Below are 10746 nucleotides of genomic sequence, written 5' to 3' on the forward strand. Positions count from 1 at the left end.
TCACTACCGGGGGACTTTAAGTGGCCTTTTATTCCTTAATATTATCTGCAAGTACATTATTTAAAATATAGCCTGCTTTTAAGATTTGAAGTACACTACAAGTGATCATTTAATACAAAAAAGATTCACTGGTTATGAGTCATCACATAGTTTTCCCAGAAGTCCCTGATTAGCATTATAATAGGTATATATCACACCCTTAAATAGCTTCAAACTAAGTAATTTAATACTGTATGGTAGTATCTTGTAGTAGAGAGTTGATTGATTGTAGCTTATAGCTTGACAAACTGCAGTTTCAAAGTATCTTCCCCAACACCGGTATACATTTACATACAATTATCTCTAGCCCTGACTATTCCTGCAAAAGTGTCAAGAGGTTACTTTCAGACCCGCTGTAACAGTTTGCAGGCACAGAATCTCACAAATCCACTATAAGAAAAGCATGCGAGATGAAAAGTAAAAGAGGACACAGGAGAAAATCACTCCTTTCAGCCGTTCACTGTTGAAAAGGAAGATCATCTGCACACGAACGTCTCGCAGCCACTGAGGGAACAGTGAAATCCGGATTACACCTGAGAGCATCACAGGAGAATATATATATATGCTGAATGTGAGTCATTCAAAATAACATCGCCCCAAACACAGCGGTAAATATCCAGACAACTGGTGTAAGCATTTGAAGAACACCCACCCTTGGCCTGACCGAAATGTTGTGGCATGACCCAAGCTCAGCAGGTCAGTCAAGACAACCTCCAAAACTGATTTGAGCAGTTTTGCTGAGAGAAATGGTTCAAAATACCACTGGGTGGAGGAAGCAACTCTTTACTGAATGGATAATATGAATTAAATTATTATAATTTTTTTTAGGGGATTTTTTTTTTTTCATTTTAATAAAAAATTATATGATCAATATGTTATGACAACATCTGTTTTTACCTTGCTTTAACGCATCAAAATAAGTTAAGTTTTATAAGTTACACAAGATTAAACTCATGTTTAAGTCAGTTTAATGTAATTAAAGTAGAAATGACTTAAAGTGTAAGTTGCAGGTTAAATTTTTCTCGAAGATAATGCAATGTGTTTATTAAACATAAAGATAATAACCGCCCACCATTGTTTTTTATAGCAAAATGCTGATATAATATGAAAAGTTGGCACTTTTAACAGTGGTTTTAACCGCTCCCGCTCCCTTCCACTAGATGGGGCGTGACGTCATAAGAGGAACTCACACTAGTAGAGTTACCGTACACTAGCAGCTATATTCGCCTTACATAACTTTGAAAAGTTGGTTGTATGTTTTATTTGATAAAAAAAAATATGGATAAAATAACTCCATTGTAAACATACTCGTGTGTGCTGACTTCAAGGGGACCGTGATCCTGCCTGAAATGAGTTAAGCTATTCGCAAAACAAACGGGTTCAGGCACATCAGATCAGCCGGTCGCAGGTCGAGCTGTTCCACTAAACTCCAAAACGCGTTCACCTCACGGCAGCACATACTCTCCACTGCTGATTCGCCCACACAAACACAGTGATGGGGACATCGATCTCTCTTTTTCTTTTCTGACAATAAACATCGCTAATTAAATCGTGCGAAATTGATAACGCGTGGATTGAGGAAGGGTATTACATGACGTTTGAGGCGTGTGTGCATCTCTAACGTTGCAGCTCTGATTTGGACTGACTTACTGTAAGTTAATAATGTCTTCAGTCGTTGTCCCTCCTTGCTATTTTACATGACGGCAATATTTTGAAAAGACTTGCTTGTTCCGTTATATTATCCGGGTTAAGTTTGCACCAGGCTAGACTAGCTCTAACGTAGCTAACGTTACTCACCTGGCCAACCCTCCACTAATTCTCCTCACACCAAGCATTAATAACTCTTTGAGTGCCATGGCTCCCCTCTCTCACGCCTGACCGGTTAAAAATTGTAGGGCTGTGGTCCATAAAGAATTTGATGTTTTCCCACATCCTCAGTCATTCTCCAAACAGCCGTAATACAGTAGGAATCTAGCAGAGTATGGGTTGCGAGTTCCTCTTATGACGTCATCACCCAGTAACTGAAAAAACACGCTACCGTTGAAGAAACCCCAATAAATGTTATTTTAACGCATTTTAAGACAGAAATAATTAAATATATACATATAGAGCACTTTAATTTACACACTAATTGGCTGTGGTGGTTAACCTGCAACTTACACTTTAAACATCCAAGGTGACTGAACTTAAATTCAGTCAGCAATTATTATTTAATTTTTTTGATATAGGTTAATTAGTGGCTTTGAGGTTGGTTGACAAATGTAAGATTCATGAAGAGGCAAAAATGGAAAAGCTATCAAACCATTGTTTTGGCCAACGGATAATAAATCATGTAAAATTACATCACATAAACATGGAAATATATGGTAAAACATGCTTTTCTGACATGGTAAACTTGCTCAGTAACTCACCTGGTCCCATGAAACGCGAGTCAGATAAAAGAGCTCAAAGACTTGTAGAAGCTAAATGAAAAATGTGTTTTTACCTAACGATGACTTTTGTTACCCCCATCATTTAGGTTTAGGGTAAACTTTATTTATACGTTATTAGGGTAGAGCTTTAACCTTTTAGCGTCAATCACTGAATGCCACAATACATACAGCAAACAAACAAATGCTAGGTTGTTTCAATCCACGTTTTGATCAAATATGGACAAACCCAACAGTTAGTTTAGGGTCCAATTCTCACTAGTTGCTTATTAGCATGCATATTACCAGGATATTGGCTGTTTATAAGTACTTATAAAGCACATATTAATGCCTTATTCTGCATGACCATATCCATATTAATAAGCAGTAATTAGGGGTTTATTGAGGCAAAAGTCGTAGTTAATAGTTAGTTAATGGTGAGAATTGGACCCTAATCTAAAGTGTGATCAAAATTATTTTATTTTTTTATTGGCTCTATATGACCCAAACATGGGTTGAAACAACACAGCAAATTATTATTTTTTGTATTTTTTTTTTTTTTTGAGTGAAGTATCTATGAAATGTGACTTTTGAGCCTTGCAGTTATTGAGGGAACTAATCCTGGTCTCCTCAATGTCATTTTTTTTCTTTTTTCTATCGAGTTAAAGATAGCTTTAAAGGGCTTTTACTTGTACAGAACATGTGTCTGTTTTCAGTCTTGTTCCTCCTCCTCACTGTCCTGATCATGGTACTCCCACTGAGAGATGAGTGTTCAGCTCTGACCAGCCGTTCACCCCACACTTCTCTCCAGTTACTGCAACACACAAACACATTATCTGATATCCTTGTGGGAACTTCACATATGGGATTCTGTAGATATTTTTAGACATGTTTTTGCCACACAAAGAAAACTAAACAAACACTTAATAGCCTTCATTTCTAAGCAAAAGTTCTGTTTTCTTTCAATTTTGCGATGAAATATGACCTGGACATGTTCCTCATTCATTAACTAGTACTATCACGACCACTACTACTTCTGTCAACACAAACATAAATACATACACACACTTACCCAGTGAATAACTGGTAGTATTTGTACTAAACTCACACTCATTACTCATTCATCCCAGCACACATGCAGGCTTGCTGGCCGTTTGATCTGAGCATCAGTGTTGACGCAGTGGTTACAGGCAGACAATGTCTCATCCAGCAGACTTCAGTGAATGAATGCTGTACGGACAAGCCTTTGTGCTGAACATGATGGAGCGTCAAGAGCCCTGCGTCTGCACCACACTGCCCACATGTGTTCACATCTGTCACTGCAACACACCACAACTCAAAATCAAAGAAATTAACATCAGAGTTGTGTGGCTTTTAGTCAGTGAGTTTTAGCGTTAATGCTATTTATGCTACTGTACTCCTAAACACTGACACATTATTATTTATTTTTTTATGTACAGTTTTTCTCTTCTGGAAAAAAAAAACAAAGGAAAGAAGATGATGACTCATCCTGCACTCATGGGTGTGTACAAATCTTTGTCCAATCAAATGCCATCTAGACTGAGAATGTCCCACCCCCTAATTCCGCCTGACCCGCTATATAGTGTCTATTAACAATGTATTGTTAATATGTTAACAGCTATTGTCTATTAAAAAATAACAACAATCCCATTTAAAGGAGTAGTTCAATGTGATTAAGTAATGTGTGGCGCATCACAGCTAGTGCAAGGCAAGCATTTGTGGTCAAAAAGTATATATATATTTTTTTATTTTTTTATTTTTTTTAAATGACCAATCATTTCTCTTGATAAGACCCTTATTCCTCGGATGGGATCGTGTAGAGCCCTTTGCAGCTGCATTGAAACAGCAATTTGGACCTTCAAAACATTGGACCCCATTGAAGTCCACTATACGGAGAAAAATCCTGGAATGTTTTCCTCAAAAATCTTAATTTCTTTTCGACTGAAGAAAGAAAGACATGAACATCTTGGATGATATGGGGGTGAATACAGGAAATTATCAGGACATTTTAATTCTGAATTCTAAGTGAACCTATCCTTGAAATAGGAAATATGTCAACACGTGAAAGAAAACTCAATAAAGCACCAAATGTGAGTACAAACTGACTTTGAGTATTAAAACAAAGTTATATATTTTTTTTCATGTTGAAGGAACATGTTTCAATTAAGCAGTTCAATCAAATATAGAAAACAAATATTTTGGGGGGGAGGGATTCTAACTAACTTGAAAAGAGCAACATTTTAAGTACTAAATAAGTGATATTTTAAGTACAAGCTCATGCTCAATTTGAATGGCAGGTTTTCCTATTTTTCACAAGCCAAAATGTACATGTACAGAAAAACTAAGACAAGATGTTCGAAACGATGATAAAATATGAATGCATGTCTCTGTTTCTTGATATCTGTAATACCAGCGTTCATCCATGTACACGCCGAGCTGTTGGTGGTCCAGCACGAGTCAAGCTGTAGACTGAGAAAGACTAATGGGATAGAGAAATATGTCAAACTGATCTGTGCCAGAGCTAGAGTGAGGAGGTTAACTGCATTTTCACAATATGTGGGCCTGTTATATAAACCTATTTCACTGATATTAGTCACTCAATTAGGAGGGAGGAGAAAGCTTATTTATATAATGTTTATATTTTTAGGTCCAACATGAGTTTCTTTTGCAAATATGTTAGTGTCCTTTAATGTTTTCTGCATGCTCACATTGACACGAGTCCTGTTCATAGACTTTCTACAAGGGACATTAAAATCCCAGCGTGTTGCTTCTAATGTTGTGTGATATTGAGTGAGTCTTTGTCCTTGGGAAGCTTCGTGTGCTAATGTTGCGCTCGCACCTTCACCACGTCTGTTCGTTCTGAATGAGTATAGCTGCATTTTTCATCCTGACATGTTGTGCGCCATTTACTTCAGGAATAATACTATATATTACACAAATAATACTCAAGAGTGGCGAAACAAATCTTGAGTCTCAGTGGCAAACAAATCAAAGAGACACAGTGAGTAATGACCGTGCAGAGCCTGAAGCGTTCTGATCCACTGACTCCCTTCATAGTGTTCACTGCTCCTACTCACTACACACTATGGCTGCGTCCGAAATCGTCCCCTATACCCCCTAAAGGTTAAATTGCGCACTATTTGAGGGGGCAGCCATTTGTAGTGGTGTCCGAAACCATGGTGAACGTTATCGAGTGCACTCATTCAATTCCATAATGCACCCCAATTACGAGTGAACAACTCGCAACGGCTAGAGAATACCCATAATGCACTGTGACGGTCGTGCCGAATTCCTGCATCTGACCTGAAGATGGCGCCCTAAGCTGAATCATCCATTCATCCATTTTCCAAAACAATGGTCCAATGTGGGTACAGCGTAACAAGTATATCATACAAGTATAAATTCATTTTTTATTGATTATTTTTTTGATTGATTGATTCATTGATTATTATTTAACGTATTCGAACACATGAGCATCTACACTACAAAAGCAATCCGGTCAAATGCGTTGGACAAGCTCAAAACATTTTAGACACCTGTATTTAGCATCAGCCACTTCGATCGAATAAATCGCATCTTAATACCAGGCCTCAGTGTCTGAATTCACTCACTCGTTTTCGATTGAACACAGCTTATGTGTAGAAGTTGACAATATTAGTTGTATGAAAAATTATGTCAGTGCTTGTGCTTTCTCTTGCAAATGAGTTGTGTTCCCCCGAGAAACTTTGCGTTCGCTCGCAAAGATTAACGGAGGAACGCAAAAGTTTTGTGAGGGAAAATAAAAAGTTTACGAGAGAACATTGATATGTATTTTTCCTCCCATCTCATATTTTTTTCCATCAGTAAGTTCCTCTAAGCCAAGGGCTCAGTACATTTGCAATGCCCTTCAATGTACCAAATATATTCTATAATTTACAGTGTGCATTTGTCTTGACTAGCAACACATGTATTTGGCATTGCCAATAGACTATTCACAAGCTGCATGAATCTGAAATCAGTTGCGTTTAGTTCAGCTATACTTTGTTTACTGATTGAGGTGCTGTGCAATGTCTAATGGGTAATATCTTCCTCCTGTGAAGTAATATATTTATGTACACTATTGATGTTTCCTATGCTGTGTCCTTCAAATCGAGCATGTTCTTTCCCTACAATATGGACTCTCACAGTCACTCAAAGTGGTCAAAAACCCTGTAAAGTCCACTTCGAAGGGCACTGTCAGGTTCTAACAACTTACTGTGTGTGAGCGAGTGAGTGAATGATTATGACAGGATGTGCAGTTGATATGAGGGCCACTAGAGGGCCACAGGGGACCATCTGGAAATCTACAAAGGTGAGATTGAGGGTATGAAGGGAGGAGGTGAAAACAACCTCTAATGTAAACGGAGATGATGACTGTTCAGAATGGAATAGGCCTACTAGTGTACTGCTTAGTGCACACTAATACTGCCTATTGTTTTAAGTATGTGAAACAATATTAGGCTTATGCAACATGTTGTCATTTGACCTCATTCCATGTGTAATAGTTGAGTCATGTCCAGTTATCATCTTATTTTGAATCAAGTTTTTTTTTTTTTTTTTTTTTGGGACGTGCAGAGAGTTCCTCAGGGGTAGGGGCTCAAATGTAAAAAAGGGCTAATATATAGAGAGTACTGGTCAAAAGTTACTACTAAAAGTTATTACTATTTTTAATGTTTCTAAAAGAAGTATTTTCTGCTCACCAAGGCTGCATTTATTTGATCTAAAATACAGAAAAAACAGTAATATTGTGAAATATTACTACAATTTAAAATAGCGGTTTTCTATTTTTTATATACTTAGTTATAACCTTTGATTCTTTTTTCACGTTTCTGAGTTTTAAAAGAAAAAAAGAAAGAAAAAAGAACAGCATTTATTTTAAATAGCCAAGACATATTTTGTACCAATATACAATATATTTCAAAAGTTTGGGGTCAGTAATTTTCTTTCTTTCTAAATACTTTTATTCAGCAAGGATGTGCTAAATTGATAAAAAGTGATAGTAAATACTTATAAAATAATTTCTATTTTAATTAAATGCTGTTTTAAAAAAAAATTTATTCATAATTTTTATTCCTGAAAAAAGTATGACAGGTTCCAAAAAAACAGCACAACTGTTTCCAACATTGATAATACATCAGCATATTAGAATGATTTCTGAAGGATTATGTGGCACTGAAGACTGTTATGGCTGTTGAAAATTCAGCTTTGCATCACATAAATAAATTATATTTTAAAGTATATTAAAAAAAGAAAACCATTATTTAAATTATAAAAAAAAATTTTTTAGAATATATATTTTTTTGATCAAATAAATGCAGGCTTGATGCGCATATTGACTTCTTTAAAAAACATAAAAAAAAAAAACATTTTTGACCAGTAGTACTATATGCTATTGCTGCATAATTATCAAAAATGTTAATATAATAAAGTCCTTTCATGTCACCATTTCGCGTGTTGTTGCCCGCCTACACTTAGGCTACGTCTACATTAATCCGGATACATTTGAAAACGGCGTTTTCGTTTATAAACGCTCTCCGTCCACACTAGCGTTTTCAAGCGTTTTCGGACGTTTCAGTGTGGATGAGAAACTTTTGAAAAACGCCTGAAAACGCGAAATTCACCTTTATTGCGCATGTGTAAAACCCCACAAACGCTCACTGATATGATTCAGATGGAAAAATAAATAATAAAGTTATCGCGCAATTCTTCTGACAGGATAATTTTATTTAGTAAAATATCTCACCATTCACTGATGCGTCCAGGTCGCACGCAGACACCATATGTTTGGTCTAAAACGCGACTGTTCTCATGTATTACCGCAGGACAGCAAATGTGAGTAAATTCTGTCATCTTTGCAGGACTGTGATATGAAGAGTGTGCAATGTAGAATATTTTTAGCAATAGTGTGAAAGTGAATAGCACATAACAGGCACAATACTGGTATAAACGTGAATACCTATTGGTACAATATGCGTCACATGACTAAAATTACGTCATCGTTTTTAAATCTCTCCGGTTTCACAGTCCACACTACAACGCAAAAACGGCGTTTTCAAATGTATACGCTTTGGAGTGCGTTTTCAAAAAGCTTCGTTTTCCTTAATAAAAACGCCGTCTCAGTGTGGACGGAAGGCCAAAACGGAGAGAAAAAGATGCGTTTTCAAACGAAAACGTATTAGTGTGGACATGGCCTTAACAGGCCTGTAGGTGAATTTTGGTTGTAGTTCCACCAGAGTTCCACTGGGGGCGATCGCCATGAGTGCAAAATGAATGGGAGTCTATGGGGCTAGACGGCTAAATGTGTCTCTTTCACCCGATTGCCGTTGAGAAATCTCAGATTTGAGTATAGTTCAACATGGGTTATAGGCAGAGCCGTCGCATAGACTGTGCGAACTGTGCAACCGCACAGGGCCTCGCGCCACTAGGGGGCCTCGCAATCCTGCTGTTTTTTTTGTTTGTTTTTTTTTTACATATTTTTTTGTTGTTGTCCCCACCACTTTTTAAAACATCTTGCGGCACGAATATAACAATTCTACAAATAAAACATCTTATAAAACATCTTGCCAGTTAACTGGCAGAGCATTCATTTCGTTCGTTTTTTAAATAAGAGATGATCTAGCGCTGAAATGTTTTTTTAAATCAAGTGATCAAAGTGCTCGTTGCCGCTGCGATCAGTGGGCGGATACAGTCTTTTCTCGTGTGGCTCGCGCACACACCGCACTAACTTCACTCGGACGCACGCTTCAATCCGTTGCGAATACTGTCTTCGTTCTGGTGAAATCACCAAAAATAATGCACACAAATGTGTCCCTGCTTGATATACAATCACTGATGAACATAATCGGTTTTGATGAGGGAAAAAACTATACGAAAAAAAAATACTATCTGAGGGCCGACTAGAACCGAAAACCTCTGACACGATAGGCGAAAGTTCTTCCACTGGACCATTAAAATACGCGTTTTAATATAGGCGGATCTATGTATATATTCACATGAAAATACTCGAGCTGACTTGATGTAAAGCTGCTCGTTGCACATTTGATTTTTTTCCCTCTGAAATAAATAGCAAAAAGTCATAGCTGACTCTGAGACTATGTGCATGATTATGCTGTATTATTTTACTTGATAAAAACGTATTGCAGCGAGGTTATGCGTGCAATAGAACTAGAACAGCTACGTCCGTGTGTCATGCGCAATTGAGCATCCACATCAAAGAGCAGGGCCTCGCATTTCAAGTTCGCACAGGGCCTCGCACCCCACCTGCGACGGCACTGGTTATAGGTCGAAAGTTGAATGAACGAGTACTTATGTGCTTTCGATTTCTTACAGGTTGAGTTGTTGTTGCCCATAACACGCTAGCATTCATCTAATGAACGCTGATTGGTCAGTGAAGGACTGATTACGACCAGAGATACCGCTTGATGGCATCGCGGCATCCGAAGCAGGACCAGAAACAAACAAAACAAAAACTCTTCTAGCACGTGTATTTACCAGCTGTGTTGTCGATGCCTCGAGAGAAAAGAAAGTGCAGAGCGCGAAAGCACTAAAGTGACTGAAGGATTGCCGTAAAGCAGTATATCTGGTCGTACGATGTGTATGACGTCATTGACACTTTAAAACATTTTTTTAAGCAAATAAGTGACTCTAAAAAATCTAACACCCAGCAATGTGTAATTACTTTGCATCTCTTTTCAAATACAACATTCAAATTACTAGACAAAAAATTATATCCTGAGAAAAGTGGATTTTGGTGCTGGTTTTGTGCAGTGCTTTGTAGTCAATTAACATCATTTAGTTCAACGACGCCGATTCAGATCGCTTCATAAATGTAAATTTGTCTGTCCATGTAATTTACAAACGATTTATGAAAATGACCGAAAAATTACCACTCCACTTCACATTGTCCAATGATATTGAAATTGTTGTGCCCAGATGACGATTGGTCGGTGTATTATACATGACAAACAGGCATCAATGAATTATGTAATATTTTAAAATATGCGATATGTTATTTTTATAGATATATTTTATAGATATTTATAGATATGTTGATTTTTAATTGGATCGACACACTACCTACCTTTGATTATTGAGGGGGAAAAGAGAGAAAAAAAGAAAAAAAAGGTTTACAATTGTTTGGTTTATTTCTTCCTGCCAGGTAGGCTACTCACTGAAAGAACCATATTTGGTTTGAGAGCATCGGTTCCGAGCACACTGTGGATACGTGTAATACACTAGTGCATTTTCGTTTTAAAACGCA

This window comes from Rutilus rutilus (assembly GCF_951802725.1).
Source record: "Rutilus rutilus genome assembly, chromosome: 1".
In the NCBI taxonomy this organism is placed as follows: Eukaryota; Metazoa; Chordata; class Actinopteri; order Cypriniformes; family Leuciscidae; genus Rutilus; species Rutilus rutilus.